General features: G+C 37.9%; 1 protein-coding gene across 1 annotated transcript in view; it reads left to right on the top strand.

Moving 5' to 3' along the window:
- The first annotated feature begins 1,061 nt into the window (after positions 1-1,061).
- socs5b (suppressor of cytokine signaling 5b) overlaps positions 1,062-6,000 on the top strand; it is a 29,576-nt gene continuing 24,637 nt past the window's right edge. Inside the window, exon 1 of the mRNA XM_061746192.1 lies at positions 1,062-1,306. The gene's annotated coding sequence lies outside the window, so the exon portion shown is untranslated. The remainder of the gene's footprint in view (positions 1,307-6,000) is intronic.

Below are 6,000 nucleotides of genomic sequence, written 5' to 3'. Positions count from 1 at the left end.
GGTTTTGACTTTATTCTCGCAACAATATGACTTTATTCTTGTAATTTTACGACTTTATTCTCGTAATATTACAACTTTATTCTCATAATATTACGACTTTATTCTCGCAACATTAGGCTATGACTTTATTCTCGTAATTTTACGACTTTATTCTCATAATATTACGACTTTATTCTCTCAACATTAGGTTTTGACTTTATTCTCGTAATTTTACGACTTTATTCTCGTAATATTACAACTTTATTCTCATAATATTACGACTATATTCTCGCAACATTAGGTTTTGACTTTATTCTCGTAATTTTATGACTTTATTCTCGTAATATTACAACTTTATTCTCATAATATTACGACTTTATTCTCTCAACATTAGGTTTTGACTTTATTCTCGTAATTTTACGACTTTATTCTCGTAATATTACAACTTTATTCTCATAATATTACGACTTTATTCTCTCAACATTAGGTTTTGACTTTATTCTCGTAATTTTACGACTTTATTCTCGTAATATTACGACTTTATTCTCTCAACATTAGGTTTTGACTTTATTCTCGTAATTTTACGACTTTATTCTCGTAATATTACAACTTTATTCTCATAATATTACGACTTTATTCTCTCAACATTAGGTTTTGACTTTATTCTCGTAATTTTACGACTTTATTCTTGTAATTTCCCCAAAATGTTTTGTCTTAGTTTGGCCCTAATACTCCGTCGTAGAATCTGATTCTGATTCTGAATCTGATTCTGAATCTGATTCTAATTCTGATTCTGATTCTGAATCTGATTCTGATTCTGATTCTGATCCTGATTCTGAATATAAACTCCATTTATCACTAGTGGGTTGTCCGGGCCGGTTTATCTCCAGCATCACTTCACCTCTCCACGTTCCGGGGCCTGGTCCCGCCCCCCAGCGCGCTGATTGGCCGGCCGGGCCTGCCCGTCACGGGAAACTCTCGCCTGGCCCCGCCCCCTCCGCCCCGATCCTCGCGTTCCCATTGGCCCTTACGCCTGTCAATCACTGCCGCCTCTCCGGCCGTCATATTGGCTGCTAGAAAAACTGCGGCGAGAAGAACGGGAGCCTCATCATGAGAAACGGCGTTTAAACACCCGTTTTGGCTTTTAAAAATCACGTTTTTTTAGCAGATCCGTCTTAAAAAGACTTGGAGGGATGGTGCCGTCTTTTAATCTGGAGGTTTCAGCCGACGCCGCGGTCCGTGCGGGGGATTTAAGCCTGACTTGTGTTAATAGCCATTTTTCTCAGACAAAGAGAGCCGTTCAGTGAGGCTGTCGGGAGACACGGGGGTAAGAAATGCGATCAAACGATAAAACTCATGTCTCATTTTGTTTTTGGGGCGTCTGAAAGCGAAGCGACGCCGTCTGGGTTTATTTTCTTTTATTTTTCTGTCGAAAAAAGGTGGCTGATTCGTGGTCCTGCGTTAAATCGACGCACGTCGACGCGCACCGTACGCAGAGCCTACGCCGTAGGTTACGCGCACCGTACGGTGCGCCTCGCCGCGTACCCTACGACGTAGGCTCTGCGTCGACGTGACGCTGGACCATAAATCAGCCCTTTATAGCTAACGGGTTAGCAGGTCCGCAGGGGAAAACGGGGCCTCCAGAAACCCCGGGGCCTCCCAGCTCTGCAGACCCGATAACTGATCAATAATCACCCCATAGCTCCATCTGAGGGTCTGAGGGGGGAAACTACAGCCCTGCAGGACTGGGATCTGGCTCTGTTGTTCACGTGGTTATAACGGAACTGATAGATCCACGTTAATGAAACCAAGACTGTTAATCGATCTTATTATCGATAATGTTTCAGTCTATATCTGTTTCTTTGGTTAGGATGTATCTTAGACTAACAAAGCGATGCTAAATTGGCACAGATGGCTTACAAGCTTGAAGTTGATTCACCTCTGGTTAACTTTGTTGCTATGAATTATATGATTACATGTTTTGTCACCATTTCAAAGACATTTTAATGACTTTTAATTACATATATTCATTTTTCAGTCTTAATTTAAACTCAAACCCATATTTTGTCTGTCAGATCTTCATTTCTGTTGAAACATTTAACATAGATTTAAATGACAGGACTGAAAAACCCATTTTATCAAGACTTGCGATGGCTTTGTGCCGTCCCACATCTATTAAAAATGTTAAATTTTTTATTGTGATTTCAATGTTGGCTCCCAATATTTGTTGTATAAATTCAACATGCTTCAAAAGTCAGTGTATATTTGTCTTAAATAATGGTGATTTCAGTGTTGTACCTTTTAAACTAACAAAACTGTGCTACATTGGCACAGATGGCTTATGAGCATGAACTTGATTCACTTCTGATTAACTTTGTTGCTATGAATTATATTATTACATGTTTTGTCACAATTTTAATGACTTTTAATTACATATACATTTTTTCAGTCTTGATTTAAACTCAAACCCATATTGTGTCTGTCAGATCTTAATTTCTGTTGAAACATTTAAATGACAGGACTGAAAATCTGCCTGTTTTATCAAGTATATCTCAGACATGCGATGGCTTTGTGCCATCCCACTTATCTATTCAAAGTGTTACATTTTAATTGTGATTTCAACGTTGGCTCCCAATATTCGTTGTATAAATTCCACATGCTTCAAAAGTCAGTGTATACTTGTCTTAAATAATGATGATTTCAGTGTTGTACCTTAAACTAACAAAGCTATGCTAAATTGGCACAGATGACTTGCAAGCATGAAGTTGATTCACTTCTGATTAACTTTGTTGCTATGAATTATATGATGTTTTGTCAATTTTAACGACTTTTATTGACTTTTAATTACATATATTCTTTTTTTTTCAGTCTTGATTTGAACTCAAAATTTCTGTTGAAACATTTAACACAGATTTAAATGACATGACTGAAAATCTGCCTGTTTTATCAAGACTTGCGATGGCTTTGTGCCATCCATTAAAATGGATCCATCTATTAAAAATGTTAGATTTTAATTGTGATTTCAATTTTAGCTACCAATTTTTACAAAAACAACGTGATTTAGGGCAGACAATTATTTTGCCATATGTTTTGTCTGGTGTTCTGAATACATCCAGACTCCACCTGGCCATAGAATCAGCTTTAATGACAACGTTTGAACATATAGGTGAGGGATTCCCAAGTAATACTGGCATTTCTGGCCAAAAACATTTGTATGTTGCGTTGTATAAATTCCACATGCTTCAAAAGTCAGTGTATACTTGTCTTAAATAATGGTGATTTCAGTGTTGTACCTTAAACTAACAAAGCTATGCTACATTGGCACAGATGACTTACAAGCATGAAGTTGATTCACTTCTGATTAACTTTGTTGCTATAAATGATATGTTTTGTCACAATTTTAATGACTTATCGACTTTTAATTACATATATTCATTTTTTCAGTCTTGATTTTAATTCAAACCCATAGATCTTAATTTCTGTGGAAACATTTAACACAGATTTAAATGACAGGACTGAAAATCTGCCCGTTTTATCAAGACTTGCGATGGCTTTGTGCCATCCCACATATCCTATAAAAATGTTAGATTTTAATTGTGATTTCAATTTTGGCTCCCAATACTCACAAACATTACGTGATTTAGGGCAGACAATTATTTGGCCATATGTTCTGAATATATACAGACACCACTTGGCCATAGGTGACTTATTCCCAAGTAATACTGGCATTTCTGGCCCAAAACATTTAAGGAGCTACATGAGCAGCTGTACCAGCATTTGCTCTGTTGTTGAATAATTTGTATTTTCTTAAAAATTGTATTTAGTCTGCTGCTTTTATATGTTGATTTGTATAAATTCAACATGTATACTTGTCATAAATATTCGTGATTTCAGTGTTGTACCTTAAACTAACAAAGCTATGCTAAATTGGCATAGGTGGCTTATAAGCATGAAGTTGATTCACTTCTGATTAACTTTGTTGCCATAAATTATATGATTACATGTTTTAATGACTTTTAATTACATATATTCATTTTTTCAGTCTTGATTAAAACTCAAACCCACATTTTGTCTGTCAGATCTTAATTTCTGTTGAAACATTCAACATAGATTTAAGTGACAGGACTGAAAATCTGCCCGGTTTATCAAGTATATCTCAGACTTGCGATGGCTTTGTGCCATCCCACATATCTATTAAAAATGCGAGGCGCTGCAAATCTCTCATTAACTTCAGTCTGGTCTGAGCAGAGAGGGCGTCATCCCTGAATCTTGTCTACTTTCCAGCCATCTCTTAGATCAGTGTGATCCCAGGAGGAAGGGTGTGTTGGGCTGCCGGAGAACAGAAGTAGCCTAGTTCAGTTTCAGGACGGCTCAAAATGGAAGTGGCCATTATCACGGCCACTTGTTGGTGTCAGAGTTGTTAAGAACCGATATCTTGCTCTTGAATTGGCTGACCGCGGGTAATTGTTGGAGGAAATGTGTGATGGTGTGTTTTACACATATTAGTTCAATTTAAAAGTCTTGTGTTCAGTATTTATGGTGCTACACTATCAAGAAAATGGGGTAATCTTCATTTCTCATCTATCAGGCACTCTTATCTATCTTCTTTTATTAACCCTTCAATTTTCATATTTCTTTTTATAGCATTCTGCCTTTAACCCTTTCCTACATAAGCCCATTTTTGAGATTTCTAATCAGAGGTGACATTCCTATTTTATTATATATATTGTTCGATAAATGGATATCTATCTCTTTGGAATCGTGTTGTGAAAAACTGAACATTATAAATCAATTCTCAAAGATTGATTGATTTTCCTGTTGTGTAACAGAGTTTTGGAAGTTTTTGAACAGGAGTGTTTAAACATACTTTCCATATAAGCTGTTTTGGCACATTTCAGCCATACCTGTGCCACTGAGGCTTTTAGGTCCCAGACTATAAAACTAGTTTTATTTGATGTTAGGGCTGTGCAAATGATCAATTTTTAATTGTGATTTCAATTTTGGCTCCCAATATTCACAAAAATAACGTCATTTAGGGTTGACAATTATTTTGCCATATGTTCCGTCTGGCGTTCTGAATACATCCAGACTCCACTTGGCCATAGCTGAGCGATTCCCAAGTAATACAGGCACTTGTCTTAAATAATGCTGATTTCAGTGTTGACCAAAACCCAGATTTGTTTTTCTTATAATCAAGCAGTTCTGTTTGATATACATAAATCCATAAGTCCATAAATCCTTTCAAAGTTAACTGTTCTGGGTTTGATTGTATCTGCTGACCTGTATGCCTCATGTTGTACTGTTGTTAAGGCCCTGACACACCAACCCGACGCCGCCCGCTCTCTGCCGACTGCTGTGTCGGCTTGCGTCGCCTGTGTCGGGCTGGGTCGGGCTGGGTCGGGCTCACTAGACACACCGCAAATACGACACCCGACGGCGAACTAGCACATACGCTCTGCGTATGCCTATGCCTATGCGTGAGAGGTAATTCCCCTCCATACCAGCAGGCAGCGGCTGAAATAAATCATTTAGGAAGATAAATGTTGGTTTAATAGATGAAATCTAACAGTTGTAGCTACGCCTTAAGAAATTTGCTCCGAAAATTTTGGGATTTTCTGCCTGCCTGCCGGATCCGGAGCTGATTTATGGTCCTCGTTAAATCGACGCAGAGCCTACGGTGTAGGATACGGCGTAGGATACGGCGTACGGCGCGCGTCGCCGCGTAACCTATGCCGTAGGCTCTGCGTTGGTGTAACGCGGAACCATAAATCAGCCTTTATTCTGGCGAGGTTTGAAAAAGACAAGCGAGTGATTATGTACATTCACTGAGTGAATATTATGAAAGTAAAATATATATTTCTCGCTAGAAATGTAATCAAAACACATTTTTACGCAGAAACTAACTCAAAATATTGATTTTATTCACTAAAAAAATAAGAAATGTCCGCCATGTTTTCTTTTTGATTCAGTCCGCAAATGACGACGAAAAGCATTCTGGGAAATTCTGGGAACAGCCAATCA

The sequence above is a fragment of the Cololabis saira genome, chromosome 17 (assembly GCF_033807715.1).
Source record: "Cololabis saira isolate AMF1-May2022 chromosome 17, fColSai1.1, whole genome shotgun sequence".
NCBI lineage: Eukaryota > Metazoa > Chordata > Actinopteri > Beloniformes > Belonidae > Cololabis > Cololabis saira.
The sequence above is the reverse complement of the archived record's forward strand: the minus strand, read 5'-3'. Positions and strand labels throughout refer to the sequence as shown.